A 22,744-nucleotide genomic window follows, 5' to 3' on the forward strand; every position below is an offset into this window, starting at 1 on the left:
GCCAAACTGATAGGATGCCGCTTCAGATTGCAGATGGATAAGGACCCAAAACATACAGCTAAAGCTACCCAAGAGTTTCTCAAGGATGTTCTTCAATGGCCAAGTCAGTCACCTGATCTCCACCCAAAAGAGCATGCTTTTCACTTACTGAAGACAAGACTGAAGGCAGAAAGACCCACAAACAAGCAGCAGCTGAAGGCATCTAAAGTAAAGGCCTGGCAAAGCATCACGAGGGAGGAAAGTCAGCATTTGGTCATGTCCATGGGTTCCAGACTTCAGGCAGTCATTGACTGCAAAGGATTTTCATCGCTATTAAGAGCGATCCTTAAGTTTAAAATGATGTTGGTTTGTTCCATTACTTATGATCCACCAACGATGGGTGTGTGTGTATGCCACTGGCTGTCCTTCCTGAATGGTTAGTGCCCCACTTTTGTCATACCCCTTGAATTACAGCTGAAAGTCCTGACTTCGCTCCCATCTGGGTGTGTTTCCTCCCAACTTCAATGTGGTGGTGTACAGAGGACAACTGCCAAAACAGTTATCCTTGTTCCAATATTTCCGGCCCTGACTGTATATGGCTGCAATCCTATGCATGCTTAGACTGAAAAAAAGTCCTATACCTCCCAGCATTCCCCAGCCAACCATGCTGTTTAGACAATGCTGCGAGTTGTAGGACTTTTGTCTGTCTAAAGACGCATAGGATTTGCAACCTAAGAAGTTATCTTCTCTGAGCTAGCTATATAGCTCACAAGCCACAGGCAGTTTTCAATGCGATCGAAGAACAGTTCCTGGGAAGCTAACGAAAGTAAACTGAGGCCCTATCTATGCAGAGATGCTTTCTGAGGCGACTCCATTTAAATCAGGATTTTCATGAATTCGGGTTTGCTCTTCCCACGGGACACGTAGCCAGTAAAGCAGTGTACACATCTTTAAAAAAAAAAACCTACTGTCATGAGGCAAATGGCGCCTGAAATCGCATTAGTTCGGGGTTGGGTGGGCAGAATCCCACGAGTAGAATGGAATATCATCAACTGCGTAGGTGTGGGGCAGTGAATAAGCAGAGGCTTGCTCTCCGCCCCTACTTCTGAGTAGACACGTTTAGCCAACACCTCTCCTCCTGTCCACCCTTTCATGACACAACTTTCCCTTCAGCCTATCAGCTCTGCTCCCCCCAGCTGAAGCCAGCTGAAGTCAAACAGGCTCCTAAGCAGCACTGAGGCACCACGACGGGAAAATCTAGCACAAAACTACTTTGCGAAAAAGCAGCTTTTCGGGCAGAAAAACCCACAGTTGATGTGGGGTGGGGGTAATGTCATCTGCCACAATTGTCTGCGAGGTGCAGTAGAACTGGAGTAAATCTCATGTGTAAATGGAGCCTGGATTAAAAGCAAGAAGACTATAGTGAGCATCTCTCTCACACACACTCATTCTCTCTCTCTCTCTCTCTCTCTCTCTCCCCCCTACCCTTTCCTCTTTCATCCACACACTGAGAGGCAGCAAGAGAAGGTGGGGATAGTGCCTTCTAACAAGACACAAAGGAAGGAGCCAGTGACATTCTAGAGAGTTGCTGCAGCAGGGACTCCAGAGAAACAAGGATTCGTGTAGCCTGGGAAACAACTAAAATGTGATGGCGGCATCTGTGAGGTAGCCCTCATCCTAGCTGAGAGTATTACATTTTATTTTCTTACAACTGAAGTCACAGACTTAGGGATTTTGGCACTGGATGGTATACATCCTTGTAATCAACTTCAGGCTATCATAATGTCCAGGTTAGCTGGAGTATGAGTGCTAGATCTCAACAAGGGAGGTAAACAAATGGAGTAATGATAAACAAGCCCCGCACAGCTCCATGTGGAATCAGGTTGGTATTTACTATTTACAATCTTTCTTAGTGAGCATACTGATAAAGCTTGCCTGTTTTCCAAGCATGATCTTCTAGCTTGTAATGGTGGCCCAGGTATGCTCATGGTGCCAAACTGGGCAGCCATCTTTTTCCTTTTCCAAGATTGTCCCTGGGAACGACACTGGCCTCACTCCCGTTGGACTTAGAAAGGAAAGCTGCTGCACGGCTTCACGACGGCTTGAAGTGATGGCAAAGGGGTTTCGTGTAAAAAGAAACATAGAAATCCTTTAAAAATTATAAGCATTCACCAAGTTCCTGAAGGTTATTCCAGTGTCCAGGGGCCATTTTTGTTCCCTCACACTAGTGGAGGCTGGTGACTTGAATGTCAGTGCGGCTCTGCATCCATTCTGGGTTTTAGTCAGAACCAGCCAGAACTCTAAAGGAGCTATCTAAAGTGCTGAATGCTATCCACAAAATAGGTTCAGCACCTTGGATAATTCCTTTAGCATTCTGGCTGGTTCTGACTGAAACCCAGAGTGGATTCATATCCCACCAAAATTGGAGCCACCAGCCTCCACTGCCCCCCCCCCCCCCCACACACACACACACACTGAAAATGATGGAAAAGTCTGGGCCAAATATTTCAGCTGAGAGCTACACTCCACATTCTGTATGCTGAGTCCTCATTGGGTGAGTTTGGGGAGGATGCCCCCACGAGGTTTTTTTCCCCTAAAGTTGTTTTTCTACTTCTACACCCCTTTGGGTTGCTCAAGTGTGCAAATACCTCCCCTTATTTCTCAATACTTCTGTTTGGGCTACATGAGTGTCATAATAACTCAGCATCTGGTTTGCTATGAATATATATGATAGTGGTGAATGCCAAAGCACAGTACAGACAATAGTGAAGTGCCTCTCATAACACTTCTGTGTCATGTTCCTCAAGTGGCCCAAAAGTTAGGATTTACCTAATGTTTTAATTGGGGGAGGGGGAGCTTTATTTCCAGAGCTCTCCATCTGATACTTTTAACTATCGCCAAATTAAACTGTATGCAAAAATCAATTTGGGCACAATATAACTGGATAATGAAACAAGGACCAAATGGTAACTGAAGGAGAGAAAGGAAAGAGTTCCACTGTGCTTGGAAACAATACAATCCAGCACTTAATCTGATGCAAACATAATTACTTTTAGTTAAACAAAAGGCAAGAAGAGGCATAGAAGTTGACATTTGGGGCAGTTAATACCTTTTGGAGAAGCAAGCAATTACGTTTTCATCGTATAATACATCCTGCTGCCTTTGGAGCATGCTGCTGAGGAGGTGTCTCTTTGCTTTCAGAAATGAATCTGAGCACCAGCTGCTTCAGTGCTAAATGCAAGCACCTCACCTTCCCACTTTCTCCCTTTAGCTTTTGCATTCTTATTCTGGCTCCCTCTCTCTCCCCCACCCCCGCCACCGCTTTTTCCTACTTTTGATTCTCAGGCCCCCTTGTAAGAAATTGTTCTTGCTAAATTAACCTGCTTCACAACCTGCCTGTTGTCTTTCCGCTTTGATCCATGTTGCTTCTCTAATACCCACTTTATCTCCACATACTTTTTGTTTTTGTTTTTGTTTTTATCAGCCTGCAAGGATGATAAATTCTGGCTGATCCATGAAAGAAGGAAGAATGTTAGGAATTCCTGCAGGAAGCATCCTGTCCTTATTTATGGGTACCACCCTATACTTTGAACTCAGGCAGAAATCCCAAGTGGGGGCAGCAGGAAAGGGGCAAGTTTCCTTTCCCCCTTGTTTTAAGACTACATGGGATTATTCACCAGGTCATGCATATCTATACAGGTCAAACTACACATTGCATTTTATACGTAACATGCAGCTCCATATGGAGTTTTCCCAAGAGGAGCTCTTTCCTAGTCCAGTGATTTGAAATCCTTTTAATTGGCAATGTTAGGGACTAAACCTGGAATCTGCTGTATGTGTAGATTCTAACAGAGTAGCTATTCACCTTGTTCATCTTTCTGCACTACCAGTAGTGTTCATATTTCCTGGGTACTTCTCCTGGTCGGGTAAAGGGAACCAATTAGGCCTACTGGGTGTCTCTCTTTTACCTGGCAAATTTAGGGGCTGAAGTTATGGGGACAGTGAGGACAGCTGTCCCAAAGTGGAGGCAGATGGACCTGAGGGAGGATTACATCACACACTACTGCCTGGAACCAGCTTCCCTTGCTCTGTGTCTTCTCCCACTGAGGAGAAGATGAAGGGCAGGTGAAGCTTTTGGCTCCTGGTGGCCATGTCAGGAAGATGATCCTTGGTTTTCCCTGCCCCATGCCTTCTCTCACTGAGGTCAGATGGGCAAGCTCCATGGGCCAAATTAGGCCCACTGGTGGGTAGAGGTTGCCTTCCTCTGCCTTACTGTTCCGCAAGTTGAACTCTGCTCCACGTTACAAATGTACAAAGAGTGTACTAAAAAATTGAGATAGTGCTGCCTGAACCTTAAATTCCTGGGCTTTTCTCATGCCGTTATGATCAATATAATGGCACAGAACCAAAGAGAACTTAACACAAAATGTAAGCAGTAACCAAACTTGTGTGTGTACGAAAGGTCCTCTCATTCATTTGCCAACTGCAGCCTTTGCAAAAGATCGGAGCCTGCATATGAAATGGTGCCACTATCTCTCTGCCCTTGGCATGTATTCCTGTGCTGACATCTGGGTAAAGGTTTTGTGAGCTGCTGTCAAATCCATGAATCCATACAAACAGCAGCTCTGTTCTACATTATCATCAATTACTGACAATCCTGCTGACATCCATCTGTCAGGTTTTGATGCTGATATGAAAAAATGGGCATTGAAATTACATAGTGGTGTAAGAAATGATCAACTATATGGTCCGTCAAACACTGCACACAACACAGGGCTGGATGAAAAATCCCACCCACACTTACATGTCATTGTACCCCACTGATTGTAATACAACTTGCTTACACAGAGCTATGGGCAAGACTGCATTCTTAGGCTGCCTTTACACTAAAGAAAAAAACCACAGTCCTCCCATTGTGAAGCCTTTCCACATTTGCAGCAGGGTCCCAGATGGCAACCACATGATTGCTGAGAGGGGAAGTTTTTGATTTTCAAGGTTCCATAGAGATCAGTGAAGCAGCACCATCTGGAGGCTGTTTTAATAGCGTAACAATTCGACTTAAATAAATAGTTCATTATTTTCTTATCTTTTTGAGATGGAATAACCAGGAAATACCTCTGGATGTACCCTGGGGGTTGACGATGTCATGAAAAGGACCCGCAAACTTCCATGAGTGAGCAATCTCAATAGCAGGATAAAAGCTCCATGTGAAGAAGCCCTTAGTGAATGAAGGGCAGATATATGTAATTTAAGTGGTGAGCCCCACTGTGGAACTGGATTTGCCTGGTTTGGGTCAGAAATATACTGATATACTACCATCCCAGCATTGAGTGCAGAGGAAAACCTTTCTGCTTACAGCTGAAGGGGGTGGGCTGTGCTCACAGCACTGACTGGCTGACCATTGTGGCAGTCACAATGCCCCTTCCTCCTTTCCTCAGAACAGCTTTTCAAATTAAAACACACACACACAGCTCATTCAAGTCTCAATCATATACACACTTACCTGGAGGTAACTCCCATTGAACTCAATAGGATTTTAATCCTGAGTGGTCAGTGCATAAGATTGAACTGCTAGTTAGTTAAGCATGGGGAAAGATATTAAGAGGAAGATGAGGAAATCACTCTTGGAGTAGGAAATTGCTACTCATATGTTTAAGATGCTAATATAAAATCTGATCTTAACAGGATATTTCCTAACAGCATTTTGGATGTTTAATGCCCCACACTCATTCTCTTCCCATTATTTAAAAGGCTATAACTTTTGGATATTCAGTTAGATTTCTCACATAAGGCATAATGCAATGGAGTCCCATCAATACATCAGCTTTATTTTTCCAATGTTGTTTTCACTCTGTGACTTTCAACAGTTCTGTCTACTTCTGTCCTCAGGGGTTACAAACAAGGACTTAGGGACACTGAAACCCATTGGTTTCAAACAGCTTAAGTGACCGAAACCTGCATGATTTCACTAATACTCTTCTAGATTTGTATATTTACATTTGGCATGAAAAACAACACTCCTATTTTTTCCTCTTGCCTTGTTCCAAACCTGTGTGTTTTCCTTACAGTAATAACTGTAGGCATGAGAATTGCCCCATCTTCACTTCTTACGAAGTCATATTTCTCTTCCCTTGCTGAGGCTTTCTGTTCTGTCAGGTTGTTCTCTACACATCGTGCATTGGTCGAGACATATTTTTTAACACTTTATGAACACTGATGTTCCTAAAGACATCTGGCCTTATTTAAGTCCAATCCTGGCTCCAAGAAAACTGAAAAATGCAACTCTGTAAACATTCAGATTTAATACCAGATTATTATTCATAAGATCCCTGCAGAATGTCTACAAAACTGAGACCATCATCTCTGTTTCCTCTAGAGAGGAATACAACAGATGAACAAAGTATTTGTTGCTTTGTGTTTGCTTTCGGGAAACCAAGTAGTATAGAGGAGGAGGAGGACCCCAGTCTGTTATCTCTGGACCCCAATCCATTTTCAATAGCTCACATAGGTTTATAACAAACAATATTTGAAAGACAGTTCAAGAACATGATTGACTTCCAGACATACAAGTTTAATTTGATATAGATTTATTCCTTATAAAGGACAGTCAATAATCATGCTAATGCATTTAGTATATATATGCTGTTTCTTTTCCAAAGTTCATTAACTACAAACACATTTGTATTGGATTTGGTTTCAGAAGGATGGCAAGGAAGGTGTGAACTTACACAGAGTCAGATGCAGCATTTAACGGCATATGTACACTAATTTGGTAGAGCATTTGGCAATTTTATGAAGTTAGGGCTGGTTCTCATAGCTGTATTCACATTAAGTGAAGGTCAGCACTTCTTGCTACTAACAAGAGCTTGATAATGCTCAGTGGCTGCTTTGTACAGTGTGTATTTTTCTGTCTGATAACATTTTTTATTTCTTTGCTGTGAGAAAATTTTTCCTGCCAAGAAAGTGAAGTCCCCTTTTCTCCTTCTGGGTGAAGGGAGGAGAAGTGTGAGTGTGTGTGTGTGTGTGTGTGTGTGTGAGAGAGAGAGAGAGAGAGAGAGAGAGAGAGAGAGAGAGAGAGAGGCTTATGAGCATCCATTGCAGAGTGGGAGGAGCAGTGGAGAAAATTTTAGCTAGATGGGCTTTCCCCCCATCTAGCTGGGGTGCTGCAGATGGGGAGGGAAGGAGGCTGGAGACTAGGGCTGTGCACGGACCCCCCTGTTCGCTTTGGATGCCACTTCGTACCTTCCAAAGCAGCCCTGCTTCACTTCAGGCCGATTCAGACCCCATCCACTTCGCTTCAGATTCAAGATCCGAAGCGAGATTCAGACATCTGAATCATTCTGATACGATGTTTTCCCATTGATTTGCATTGGAAAATAGAAATGGCCCCAACGTTTTCAGTTTTCATGATAAATACATGAGCTTTGGAGACCTGTCAACCCCTATGGAGGGGATTCCACCTGCCCAATTTCAGACAGTTTGCCAAAGTTCAGACATTTTGGCCCAGTAGTTGTTGTGCTAGGCACAGGTAAAATGTGCTGTTCTCAGAAACTCAAACCAAAGGGCATAAAGGGATAATCAGAGAAGTTAGGTGTTTAAGCAGATATTAGGAGGATGCCACTACCCCTAACCTCTGCTGTAGGTTTCTTGGAAATGCAAACCCCTCTCCCCTAGTCCTGCTTTCCTATTCAGCTTCACATTGACTTGAACAAAGAATAACGACAGAGGTCTCTTGTCTGACCTCTGCACTCTGTTTTCCTACACCAGGATGCACTATCCAGACTGGGGGCAACCCAGCTTCGCTACCAGTGCTGCTGGTCCCACCAGCACCTTGCCCACCTCTGCCCCTGCCAAGGTTCTGAAGATGCCTCATATTGGGCTTGCTTTGCCACACAGTGTAGTATAAAATTTAAATAATATATGTTGTGTAGTGCTTTACCCACTGTTTTTTCAAATGTGGACTGTGTAGTGCTTTGCTTGTCCACACAACACAAGCATGTGCACGCGCGCATGCACACACACACACACACACGAGCAAAAGAAAAGCAAACACCTAACTACCTACAAGCAAAAGGTGGGGGGAGGACTATCTATAATCCTAACAGAAGAGAAAAGGGTTCTTAATTTGTATTGATTTTTTAGGGAAAAGATCAAAAATGGGAAGGGAAGGAATACAGGAATCGAGAAGAGTGGGGGCAGGAGAGGGCCAAGAACAAGGAAAGGAATTCTAGAGAGAAAGTAAGGGAAAACTAATGGTTGAGAATTGAGAAGGGTTGCGGGGGAAGCTAAAGGAGAAGGCAAGGCAAGGAAAACTAAAGTACTTCTTATAATTTTTTGTTTTTGTTTTAATAAACAATCAAGAAAAGAATGAAAGGTAAAACCTATGACAGAAGGGGGGTGAGACAAAGAACCAGGTAAGGAAAAGAGGAAACTCAAACTAAGTACTTTTTAACTGTTTGGTTTTATAAATAAAGAATCTACAAAAAGAAAAAAGAAAGAGAATAGCTGAATTTGGAAGGAAGAAGAAAGACAAAGCTGCAGTACAAACACACACACCACACAGATCTAGCCAACTAACTAACTAACCAACATCTCTCTCCAGTAACCACCTCTCTCTCACTCTCACTCTCTCTCTCTCTGAAATGAAATGAAATGAAATGAAATGAAATGAAATGAAAGCAGGCTGATCTCTCCAATGTATCTAGTATCTCCCACACACTCCACTGTCACTGATGGGAGACTGCTGGATTAAGTTCAGCCCTAGTTTGGCAACTAGAGTTGCCATTCACCAAGGCTCACCTTCCCCCCCCCTCTCCCTCCCCCCCCTCCTGTTCTTCTCACTCCCTCCCTGATCTTTCCCAAGTTGATACATTAAAAGACAGGCTATCTGGGAATGGCTTCAGTAGCTCTGAAGCTCTGAGGTGGACTGAGGTGCCTCAGTGATGAGTCGCTTCGCTTCAGGGTGCCCTGGTGCTGTTCTGATCTGCTTCGGATCTGAGGCGCCTCCGAAACAGCCCACTTCACTTCAGGATTCGAGATTCGGACCAAAGCAGTACACAGTCCTACTGAAGAGGCCTGGAGTTGCAGCATAACCCAGCCCCTCCCCAACCACAGGAATGCCCCCTTTAACCCCTCTTCAAGGTTGCTTTTGCAACCTCGCACAGGCAGCCAATGCGGTTCTCTCCATGCTGGCTGTGAGGGGGAGGGGGTGGGGAGCACAGATTCCCAGACCTGAGGTCAGAGCTCTGTCTCCAACCTCAGATCCAGGAATCTGAAATATCCTCCCCCCACCCACCCATGTTGTCTAGGGCCCAAAGGATTGCTCCCTCCACCTGTTTCATTTTTTTTAATCTTTCATCAGAAGTGAAAGACATGTGTTAAGCATGAACTGTTAGCACTCAGACAGAGTTAAAACTTTATGGACGCAGAGTTTACATATGTTTTTTGACAGTGAAAAAGCTGCTTTGAAATAAGGCAAATATAATGTGTAGAACTCCTCAAGAAAATGTACCTGAAGTTCAGGAGACTTGAAGAAAAAGTCACATGATGGAGATTATTCCTGTCAAAAATAATTGTAAACTCACTCAAAGTGACTTGAAAATGGAAGGTCAAGAAATGTGGTCAAGAAATAACTTATGTGGTACAAGCAGTGCTGAAATAACTGAGCACAGCAAAATTAGGCTAATTCGTATTTCCAATCACTCCCTCTATTTCCAATGTTCTGGGTGGGTGTCATTGCTTAGGTAGCCAGAACAATCCACACATAAGAGGCAGGGCATCAGTAGACTTGGAGGAACTCCAGATTTTGCAGAAGCACAAACAAATATTTAGGGGATGGCAATCCCTCTGAGGGAGCAACCTCAAAGACAGCCCAATGAGGTTTGTGGCCATGGAATACTGACTAACTATTGGGGGAAAGACAGAAAAACTGGGTGGGAGGGTGTCACAACATGTGCCCCCTCCACCAGGGGAGACATGTCCCTTTCTCTTATTCTCCTCCGAAATGAATGACATGACTGCTTAAATACAGCAACTATAGACTTTATTAATCCTTATTATAGCACAAGGTCATTCAAGTCAGCAGCTGCAGGATCCGACTCGCTTCTTGGGAATTGTAGTAAGTAGCTGCAGGATAATGCGGAACATCTCTGGAGCAATACTGGTAAGTGGCTGCAGGAGCCAGGATGAAAAGTCACAGAGTGAGGTAAGTACCTGAAGGATCAGACTGCATGCCTATAATGTAATACTGGTTAGGATTCATAGGATCAGGATAAAGGTCCATGGTGAGGGAAGTAGCTGCAGGTTTAGGGTGAATGTCCATAGAGTGGTAAAGTAGCTACAGGATTAGAGAGAATGCCTACTTAATGATGTTAGATGTAGGTACATAGCTGAGGAGTCAAGATGATCTCTTACTGAGCTTGCTGAAGAACTGAGGAAGTCTTTTTTTTCTTTCTCTTTTTGTCCACTTGTTCTTGTGTGTTCTGCACTGGAAGGTCTCTCCTATGTTTCCTTGCAGACACTTCTCTGCTTAGGCATTTGGCCTTTTATGAATCCAGCTGCTCTTTCCCCCTTCTTACTACCCCCTTCTTTACTTTCTGTTTATTGTTCCTGTTCAGTTGCTCTTCCTCTTTCCAGCCACTCATCCTGAGCATCTTTGCCCCAGCTCTGTCTGTCTTCTCTCTACCTTGAGCTTCCAGAGTTCAGGATTTTCTCCTGTGCTTCAGCCTTGCCTCCTCCTTATCCCTCAGAATCCTTGAGCCATTTAAAGAGCCCCTGACCCCGATTTCCTTTCCTTCTGTTTACCCTGCCCTAACTGACGCTGGCTACTGTTGCTGGGTAACCAAGAACTGCTGGGGATTGTACAGTGACCCCCCAATGGCTCCTTACAGAGGGGGAATGGAATAGCTTCCTGTGAAAGAGGGGACAGCTGAATGTTCACTGGAGCAGTGAACAGGAGCATTCCACATAGCAGCATTTTATTTTATTTTATTGGAGGTCCCACTTGATACACACATTTCCATTTCTAGAGGACAACTAGTGGTGGTCCCAAACATAAAGCTAGAACACATTACTGGCGAGTTTGAGTCATGTAGAATGGTGACAGGCTAATGACATCATGGGTTCTGGGATCAGTAATGGACTGGCCATCCCTTAACCCAGAGTTAACCCATGGTTTGTTGGGCTAATTCTGGGGTTGTTTAACCCCCAAAACAACCCAGAATTCCAGCTCTGGACATAATGATAACAACCCAGGAATGCAGCATTCCTGGGTTGTTTAGGAAAGTGGAAGGGATGAGCACATAGGAAGCAGCATGTTTGTTCACTGCTGTGCAGCCACAACTAACTATGGGTTAAACAACCCATAGTTAGCCATTACATGTGAACCAGGTCACTGTCTCTGTGCCAACCATCAGTAGAATCTGCAGTGCATCAAAGCAGTGCAGAGACACAATTGTGCACTGAGTAATTTCGAAACTTTAATGAACCATTTACAATAAACTCATTGGAAGGTAATTTAACAACATCACTTTTACAATTAAATATAGTGTTTTAGCATGCAAATGCTGCCCATTAATTCCATGTCAGGATGGAAAATGAAGTGAAACTGAAGGGATTCTGATACATGAAAGTCATCTTAGTAATTTCTCATCACTCCACGGTGCTCTTAAGCAGCATAATGAAAGAATGAATTGATTTAAACAACATTTTGTTGGAGCAATGGTGTTTGTGGAATTAAATTAACTTGATGGTTTGTTGTGAGAGCCAGGCCTGGAATGGCATTATATTACTTCTGAAATTAATTTCTTTCCTTCTCTAGACTTGTTTTTGTTCCTGGAATCTTTTTCCCCCTGGTTTATTCCCAGAACATCAACAATGGACATCAGCTCAGGTCTTTCTGCCGTCATCACTTCATTAGAATACAAATATGCTTACTCACATCCACATTGTCTGAATTTTTAGATATGCTAAAATCTGCAGGGATTGTAATAAACTGGCTTTAACTCTCTAGGAACAAAAATGTATCCTCTTGTGTCTAGGGATGGACAAATCTGTCAAGGTCAATTCTGTTCAGTGTCTAATTTTTCTAACATCAAGTTAGTTCCATCCCATTTCCACATCACTTCGCAATTTTTTTTCCAAAAAAGCCTGCATGGAAATTTCATGTATATTTCTCCTAATATATGCCTTTTTGTATGCTTTTCCAAATATATACACATTTTTCCAAGTGGTTTTTCCCTAATGTAATAAGTTTTTGCGTGCTCTTTCACCTACTATATGCATTGTGTGCAGATTTTCCCCTAATATATGCATTTATGCTCACATTTCTGTATTGTATATATTTTTGGCACGTTCTTTGATTTGTGAAGTACGTCAAGAAATAGAGAAAAAGTGTAACTATATTTTAGTTCATGTGCAGGTTTGGGAAGTGCAAATTTGATAGAGGCCCGGATTGGGACCCTAGGCAGGCCAGATTTGACCCCTAAGCTGGAGGTTCTACAGCCATGTTTTATTTGATAAAACAGAATATTTTATCATCATCCTGTTGGTGTGTTTGATGAAGGGAGGAGAATTAGCAGCATCCAATTGCCAGGTAGTGGACTAAGGATGTCTGTTGCTGGAAAATTTTGTCAATTTTAAAATACAATTTTATATTGAATTTTATCTTCTTGTATTTTTTTTTTAATTTTATCTGCTTGTATTTTATGGTTTTAATGGTTATGAACTGCCCAGAGAGCTTCAGTTATTGGGCGGTTCAGAAATATAATTAATAAATAAATAAAATTTGGGGGTGCGGGGAGTTGCTGGGAAAGGACTTGATGGGAAAGTCCCCTTCCATGAGTTTTCTTCAACTAGTAGTTCTTGGGGTCCAAGCTGTTACCATTTCCATGGTCACTTGAAAAACAATGTATAGGAACGTGCCTTACACCAAGTCAAACCATTGGTCCATCCAGCTCAGTATTGTCTATACCAGGGGTGAGCAGAAGGTAGATCTCCAGGTGACTTCAACTCCCATAAGTCCCTGCCAGCATGGCCAGTGGTCAGGAATGTAGGAGTTGTAGTCCAAACCATCTGGAATCTACCTTCTGCCCACCCCTGGTCTACACCAGTCTTCCCCAACTTGGTGACTTCCAGGTGTATTGGACTACAACTCTCAGCACACCCCAGCCATCATGGCAATTGACCATAGTGGGGATTGTAGTTGAATACATCCAGAGGATACCCTTGGGAAGAATGGTCTACATAGACAGACAGCAGCAGGTGTCCAAGACTGCAGACAGGATATTTACACAGCACTACCTAGAAATGCCAGGAACTGAACCTTTTTCATACAAAGCTTGTGCTCTGCCACTGATCAATTGCTTTCCCTTCACTTGAAATCGGAATAAGGGTGCAGTCCTATGGGTTGCGCCCTGGGTACTCATAAGCCCATGAATTTGGAGGCTTACAAGTATCCTATGCAGAGAGAGAGGCACCTCACGCCTCCCACACAGCTTTTTAGTTAGACGGGGTATTTCACCTGTCTAGCAGAGGCTTTGAGAAGGGGGAGGGAAGAAGGCTGGGGCAGTGATAGGAAAGATTGGAGGAATACCGCCCCAGTCTCCTCCCCTCCCTCAGGAATGCCCCCTTTGCCATTTTTATGAACTTGGAGAAGCAGCCAGCACAGTTCTGTCCGTACCGGCTACGGGGGGCAGGGGAGGGGGCAAGGAGCGGGGGCAGGGAGCATGGTTTTCTGGCTCCTAGCTTAGAGCTCTGTCTACAAGCACAAAGCCAGGAAACTGAAAACTCCTATGTCCCCTAAATGCTGGACTTAGGATTGCTCCCTATATTAATGAATTACACAAATGTCTTCCCCCTTCCCACTTATTTACTTTGGTTTGTTTTCCTATAGTGCCCTAACTCTACAGCACTCTTCATTTGTGTCTACAGTTAGACAGATTGATTTGATATGAAAGGAATAGCATAAGTCAAAATAACTTTTGGTGTGTAGGGAGGGATATAATTGTTTCATTCTCGCATAGTGCTCTACGGTGAACAGATTTGCCTGAATCCCCTATTAAATCATTTCAGAGGCCAAACCTGCTGAAACTCAAATGTTCTCCTCTGGAAAATTTAAACCTCTGTAAAACATTGACTTCCTCTTCATTTATTTTATTTTTTTATGGCAAAGGGTTTACAACTAGATTGCATGGCCCTGGGATGATTAATTTAATGCAATTCTTTCTTTTGTTCTTTGATCAACTTTGCCCATTTTCAATCCTGATTTAATTGCACTTTAAAAAAAATCATCTGCTGCCTGTGTCTTTGTATATCCCACTCCAGGCTGTAAAATCTGCCCAAGAAATTGCCTTGTTGGCCTGAGTTTATTGGAAGGTACATCTACCCACCATTAAAGGAAAATATAATGCTTCTGCCCCCCTTTTAATGTCACCCCTGTGGATCATGAGCTCTGTAAATTATCAGCCTCTGAGTAATGATAGAAACTTCATTATCAGAGAAGTCCTACTAGGTCATATTATTTGGCCAGAATGGATTCTTATATCTGAATAACAGGGTTCGAATGTAAGGCAGTTTTCTCTGACCATAAAGGAGAAGCATAGATAAATTTTTCAGGTGGCAGGGTTGGCAATAGTGTTGGTATTAGTTCCTGAATGATTTGATATTGTGGAAGTGTAGAATGAGGAAGAATAGAGACCTTTAAGATGCATTCATTATTATTAGTGTTGTGCTGAAAATTTCTCCCACATTTTTTTGACCATTCTCATTCAATTTGATGGAAAAGAAACTGCTTTTGAAAAGAAATTCCAAGGAGGAGAAATTTCAGAGAAATTCTCATGGGTTGGGATTGGGGTTCTTGTGCTTACCTTACTTAGGAGGTGGCTGAGGAATGTGCGTGAGTGTCCTGTCTATCATCGTACAGTAATCTCTGTGTCTGAAACCTCCTGTAGGCCTCTTCGGGTTCCTGCACTTCAGTTAAAGCCATCATGAGGAAGACGTCATGAGGCAATTCCTCAGTTCAGACAGCATAGGTGGCCTGGGAAGCTGCAGAGCAATGGAAAGATGTGTAATAGAGAGAGAAAATACACACAGCACCCTCAGTCACCTCGCAGTGATTAGGTAAGCTCAAAAATACCACCAAAAGAAATTCAAAATTCTGCCTCAGAAAAGTGGAAGCCTCAACATAGTTGATGCTGTTGCCACCTACAGAAGCAGTGCAATAAGCCAAACAACTTGAGGAAAAAAGAAAGAACCTGTGCTACAACCCCTGCCAATAGTGAGCCCTATCTGTGAGAAACTGCTGGAGAATTTCTCCTCCCCTAGGAGAATATTGGTGAAATTGTCCCCCAATTTCTCTGCCCACAAATAGGCTGGAGAATTTTGAGAGGCCTTTGTGCACAGCTCTGATTAATATCAGTTCAGAGGGTTGCGGTGATCCCAGTGTGGATGCATGCTTGAAGGATACCCTGTTCACCAACAAAGGGGACAGCTCTGAACTCATGCATCCTTTTGTAGCTGCTCCTCCTTTACATCAAAATGGGGGACCTCTTTCAGGTAAAGAAGGTCTGTGTAAGCCAGGGCTTCAGAATATCAGGCCTGCTGATACCCGGCCAAATATTGTCCTCCTGGGGTTTTCATCCAGCCCTCTGGAGTTCCCCAGATGACCATGCCCTCTTCCCCTGGCCCCTTTCCCCAACCACTGATCATCTGACAATTTCCTGGCCCCATTCCCCAACCACTGATCTTCTGACAACTTCCTGGTTGACATGTCTGTTTTAACTTAAGGCTTTGTTCCTTGCAGTAAGGGTCCAATCCTAGGCATGTTTAGACAGAAATAAGTCCTACAAGTCCCAGCATTTCCCATCTAGCCATGCTGGGAAACTTTTCTGTCTAAAAATGCATAGGACTGCAACCTAAGAGCATTAAACTAAAATACACTGGTACTTTTGGTATTCTAGTCCTGCCTCCCTTTGTCTTTGGCCCTACCCCATTTTGCCATCAACCCCACCCACCAATGGAATGCAGCCCCCGAAAGCTTCTCCCTAATTGGCCCTTGGGCTGAAAGAGATTCAACACCCCTGCTGTGAGCGGTGGTGCTGCCAGGGCAGGGCTTTGGAGGCAGACGTCCAGGGCCCCACTGAGCAGAATGAGCACAAGAGCACCCAGATGTAGCAGGGCCAGCTTATGACTTTTAAAAGTGAAGTAATCAACATTATGATCCAAAGAGGAGAGGTGTAGCACTCTTTAGTCTAGACTCTAAAATTATCTATCTGTACCACTGTTTGTAAGTATTGCACCCACAAGGAACAGCTAGATTACAGTCACCATAATGGAAACCTAATAAGTATTACAACAAAAAGTGGCTATGTATTTGAATGGTGGTGCCATTATACATAAGGATGTAACAGTGTGTGAAAGTTTGAGGCCTACAAAGGCAAGGAAAATAAAAAAGTCAGGCCTAGAGGGGGTATCCCTGAGAGGAGGAGTTTCATTTCCCTGTTAAGTTTCAGTTTCAGTTCACCAGTTAAGTTTTATTTCTTCAGGTTTGAAGCGGTACTTTCAGTTTTGAGGGAGCAGAGTATAAAGAGAGAGTCAGAATGACCAGAGCAGTAACAGCAAAGTCAGGGAGACCAGAGCCTGAAGAGGGATTAGGAAGGAGGAGACTGGAGAAGTTTAAATACAGCTAGGGTAAAGAAATTTGCATTTTGCAACTTCTATTTTCTCTTAAGGCCTTCTGTGTCACTCAGCTCTATTGTGTAAATACCTTTAGTTGTTATTTGCTTGCTTTTATTTGCCAGTAAACTGTAGTGGTTAAACCCGGTGTCTAGAGTGTCAATCACCTCACGTCTACAGCCGAAACCCCATGTTACTGGGAAGGGGAAGTTTAAAAGAAGGAAGGTGGGACTCTTAAGGAGGCGAGAGATCCTTAAGGGGTTACTCAAGGGGTCCAGGTCATAAGGCGGAACCCTGACTCAGTGCATCCTGGTTTAAATCTCAAAATGAAAAAGCACTCTCTCATCTTCCAGTATGAACATCATCAGCTATTAACATCTATAAATACTACTCTATCTTGCATTAATATTGTTCTGAAGACTTGCAGTGCAGTTCAAGTTGGGCTTACTCCCAGGTAAGTGGACATAGGATAGCAGCCTTAGAGTAGGATGAGGTGTCATCATTTGTTCAGTTGACTAATTACTAAAAACATAAGGTGCTGGATCCAGAGCTAGATCCAACAGGGCTCTTATGCCCCCGCCAATTATTTTCTGGCCCACCAATTCCCTTCCACAAGCCGTCGGTCCCACTAATTCCTTTCCACGAGTGTTGAGTCCTGCCAATTCCATTGCCTAAGTGGGACCCACCACTTATGCAAGAGGGATTTAGCACTTCCTAGAGGAAGCCCTGAAATGAGCAGAAATGCTTGTTTCTGGAAGGAGGCAGCAGGGCTGGCCCTACCATTAGGCAAGGTGAAGCAGTCACCTCAGGTGGCAGATGCTGGGAGGCAGCAGCAAGGTGTTCATGTAGAAAACTGTGTGCCTTGCAGCCTACTCTGTGCCCCCTAAGTGAGCCTCCTGCCTTCAAATTCAGAGGAGAATGTTGTCCCAATGTTAGTGTTGAAGACAGATTCATCTGCCAGTCCAGTCAGCTTTTGTACATGGAATGGGAGGGGGCTCCCATCTTGTTCTTTGCCTCAGGCAGCAAAATGTCTTGGGCCAGCCCTGGGAGGCAGGTTGGCAGAGCTCCCTTATGCGAGCTCCGCTGGCCTGCCTCCTTCCAGAAATGAGCATTTCTGTTCATTTTGGGTTGCCCCAGATGCACTAAATCACCATTGCACAAGTGATGGGGGTGAAAAAGAATTGGTGGGGGCATAAGCACCCCTTTGGCTTCTGCCTCAGGGTCTGTCTTCCACTGATGGAAGGGGACTGCTCACAAAAGATATCTCCGCCTGATTTTCAAGGTTCCCCCCTTCCCCCTTGCACCACAACTCACCCCATTCAGCACAGTCCCTTGACCCTCTGTGTAGCATTTTCAGGGGGCTGGAGGCATTGCCATGGGGAAGAGAGAATGTGGAAGTCTGCTTCCACTAGTCCAGTTGGATGTGCCTAAATCATCTGGATCCAACCAATAACGGCTGTGTGGGTTCAGACAAAATAGCCATCTAGTCTAGCATTCTGTTTCCTGTGGCATGTGAACAGAGGCTTCTGAGAAACTCATAAGCAGGATATGTGTTCTGCTGCTATTTGCCTCTAACATGTATTACAGACAAGTATACTTTCTGCAAATCTTGAGATAGTAGTTATTGATAAAAAGGCTTCAGATCCTCAGCAACAATACGCTTTTAAAAAAACTTCTATGGCCAGCAATAAACAGAGTGGCAAATATATATATATATATATATATATATATATATATATATATTCATGCAGTTGCCAAAGGCATGCCCTGTGTACTATAAAGGATTACACATTGGTACATTATTTCTACAAAAACAATGATTATTGTGAAGATATTAATAATGGGATTTCACAAATATAATTCCTCACTTTTTAAGATGAATATGTGTTGAGACTTTGTGCAGCTTCCATTTTCCCCTCAGATTTTTCTTTGACATCTTAAGGCAGATTTATCACTAATCCTGAGTGCTTTAACACTAAACAGCTTCATTAAGATATATTTCCCATTTTCTTGACAAAAGGTACAAACCCTCCAAAACCTGCTCAGAAACAGTCACTACAAAAATAAATGCCATGGCAAAAAGATTATGAAAATGTTCTCAGGAGTAGGAGGAAGAGACTTGTGATTTCCCCCCACCCCCTTCCTGCTTGACTGTAATATTTTCTTCTTCACACTGAACCATTTTTTTCAAATGGAATCATATTTGATAATGACTCAGATGTATTTATAATGGCAAGGCCAGCCCAAGTCATTTTGCTGCCTGAGGCAAAGAACATGATTGTGCCCTCTCCCATTCTGTATACAAAAGCCAACTGGACTGTTTCTTCAACACTGACAATGAGACAGCATCTTCCATTGCACCTGAAGGAGAAGGCTAGCTTACGGGGCACAGGGCTTACCACATTGCCCACAGCTCTCTCCTCTAACACCTTGCTGCCACCTCCCAGCATCTGCCATCTGAGGCAACCATCTTACGCTGCCTCATGGTAGGGCTGGCCCTGGATAATGGCTTAGACTGCAATCCTATGGCCCCTAGAATTGCAAACCTCCCTCTCTGCCCTTGCTGCTCTGCTGTCATTACCCTAATGGCAGCAATGGCAAGGAGGGAGGGTGTTCTAGAGTCATTCCAGAGGCAGTTCAGGGCTTTGCATCCGCTGTATCCAAAGTCCTTTCATTCCCCAAACACACACCCAGAATGGGTTGGGGGAGAGACAAATTGGAACCAATGGGAAGGGAGATTAAGGAGGAACCCAGTGAAAAAGAGGGGGAAATGGGGGAAGCCACACACCTTGCACTCCGGGAGAGAGCGCAGGACAGGAAGGCCTGGCGTGCTATGGTCCATCGGGTCACGAAGAGTCGGACACGACTGAACGACTGAACAACAACAACAACAACACACCTTCCACTGTAGCCAGCACAAGCCCAGCAAAGCTTTGTATTTCGTGGTGACTATGCAGCAGATCTCCACTGCCTAGGATGGTAGGATTGCACAACCCATGGTCTAGCCCTGACACGTAGCCCTCCTCTTCATCATATTTCTTGGCTATATTGCTTGATTTTACCTCAGGTTTTCTGTGATGCAATATCTGTTCTCTTTTCTTCCTGTATACTCCACATCATCACATGGGTTGATCTGAAGGGTTGGTCTTGCCTTCAGCAAAAACATTAGATTGTATAACCTGTAGTCCTATCCAGCGATGCTAGTTCCAAGTAGCTGAGATGGGTTATAACTTCCTTTTAACATCTGGCAAGCATACCATCCTATCTAGGCTGACTTCATGTACCATTTGTACCTTGGACACAGGGCAGCCTTTGTAAGGACGGAGAGAAATTTAAGGCAGGTTGCTGGTCTTCTTCAGCCCAAACGTTTTCTTTGTATTTCATCCATACCAAGACTTTGTGGTCTTTGGGTGGAGGGTGGGAGGGTTGTAAAGCTGCCTTGAAAGGGCTTCTGCCCTGAGAAGCAGCCTAGAAATATTTTAAATAAATAAATAAACATGGATCTAACCATTCATTTGCAAGCTCTACTATGGTACCTTAGGGCAAGTTAACGTATCTCTGTTTCTCTTTCCCGGTTTTGGAAAAGTAACACAGATGCTCTAGTTCATAGGGCTCCTGGAAAAGAGAATGAGAGGAGGATTTGCAAAGTGCTCTGCCTATCAACATAATACTGCACAAATACTAAATGGAGAAAGAGAATGTAATACCCAGCAATAAATGACCATGCTTTATGGTTTAACTGAATGGCTACATGTGATTTTGGGTGGTGGTGGTGGTGGTGGTGGTAAGGAACCTCCTTCCTTTACCTTCTGTTCAAAGCTGACAGCAACAGAGAATGGGATTCATGAATGGGGACCTTGAATTCTGCATCTCCCATTCAGCTTTAAAAGGATGGGGAAGAAATCTTACATGGTGCATGCTTAGACACACTGTATAAGATCTGGTGCTACTAAGGCTGATCAGCAAAGTGAGATGAACACCTGCATTAAAAAAAAATAAGCAGCAGTCCTTGTCTACATCCATGAATGTAGAAATATAGAGGAGGAGCCTTCCATGGCCAAAGCAGTGGGGGGAAGCAATATTGAAGGGATCAGCAGGACAGGAGCAGTGCTGGCTCCCAGTTTCTGAGGGCCAGTGGGCTAGACACTCCCCATAGTCTCCTCCCTCAGTGGCTCTGCCTTCTCACCACCATTGTCACCAGCTGCTCTTGCTCTCTAATGTCCTTCTCGTTATTCCTACCACACTTGCTTGCTTGGCAGGCAGGCAGGGAGCCAGTGAGCAAGGAGGCCGGGGTATCTACTACTACTCCTCACCACCACCATGGTTGTCTGGGCCAGGCCAAGAGGCAGGTGAACCAGGCTGCAATGGTGAAGAGGAGGAGCTACTTCAATGGGCTCTTGCCAGTCAGCCTCTGTGGTGTGTGGTCCCATGGTAGGTGCCAAATCATGCCGACATTTGACACCGGTCCTGGGCAGTAGTAACAGCAGGGGAGAGTGGAGAGGTGGCACACCAAAGAGCATAGAGCTGTAGCTCGTGGTTTAAGCAGTAGCTCTCTTCCCCAATTCCTTCAGGCCCTGCTTCCTCCAATACACAGGTTTGCTGCAGAGATTTTTAAACTCCATATGATGCATTGCACAGAACTGCAATGACACACTTTTAATTATATCTGCTCTTCATAAGTTTCCCTCAATTTGCATTTCCCAGTTTATGTTTTACAATCTTGGCATTGCTAGAGTGAATTTGTATACATAGTTCATTGTCTTGTTTACAAGATAAACCCAACCAGAAGGCTGCTATTAACCCAATTCATTTACAGGAGGTGTTTTCTAAGCAAAGTTAGATTATGGCAATTGTTCATCATTAATTTTGTTAATAGATGTTTATTCATTTGTATTACCTTGTAAACAAGGCACTGTATTATATAGTAGACACACTGCTGAACTTCGGATGCTGCTTAATGTCCTCATTTTATTATGTATAATCACAACACTTCCAAGAATCTATGACTAACATCCTTGAGGCAGAATTCTTTGTGAATTTTGAAGAACCAAGATGCTGGGTTTGACACCAATTCCAAATATTACAAATCTTCACCTACACCAGAACCTAGAGAAAACGAAAAGTGAATTACTGAGGCAAATAGCTTAGCAAGATTCAGGAAAAAGGAGGGATTAGACACATATGAATTCTATAAGAAAAACGTGTGCAGTTACACTAGACAGGATAAAATTACAAGGTCTACCAGTCCCTATGCTTCAAGGCATACTGCAGCTTGAGTCAGGAATACATTTTTCCCCCATGGGAATTTATAATGCAATTATTTGCATTATATGCGTTTTAAACCTTCTCCTGATAAATTCACCATACACCACTAGAGACATGATACCACAACCATCTGTTTTGGTAAGGATTCCACAGACTAATGTGTTTAAGCAGCAAGAATATCTATACCTGTTAGATAAACTTGGGATTTCTGTGCTCCTATGGAAGTATAAACAACAAGTCTGACAGCATGGTCTTATGCCTTTTTACTAGGAACTGAGTTCAGTAGGACCAACTTCAATGTAAGTGTGCATAAGGTTGCAGCCTAAGAGATAAACTAATAAGTATGCATACTGAAAATTCAGAATAACTGAAAATGCTCTTACATAGAGGGTTACACTGCAATGAGACTACTAACAACTCATCACCAAAGAATTGTCATAATTAGCGCCATAGTATTCCCAGGGATCTTAACACCAGCCTTGTATCCATTTCACTGAACCCCATAATATATCTATTTTAAAGGAATACTAGAGGCAGTCAGCCAACACACACACACCACTCACAACTGGTTCATTAGGTTCCATGAATACCTGAAATTCAACTGCACACTGGCCCAGTTCACACATCACAACAACCCTGGGTTTTTTTAAAAGCCTGGTTTGTTGCACAGGAGGCAGCATGTTGATGCACATTACCTGGTCACGAGCAGCTAAACAACCCAGGGTTGCATCAGAACCCAAACTTCTGGTTTGTCTGTCCCATGACAAGCAAAAGAAAAAACCCATGGTTTGTTCTCGTATTGTTTCTCTGGCTCATCAGGGGAGGGCCA

This window comes from Heloderma suspectum, chromosome 1 (assembly GCF_057233095.1).
Source record: "Heloderma suspectum isolate Gila_16-S chromosome 1, 16-S_ref, whole genome shotgun sequence".
Lineage (NCBI taxonomy): Eukaryota > Metazoa > Chordata > Lepidosauria > Squamata > Helodermatidae > Heloderma > Heloderma suspectum.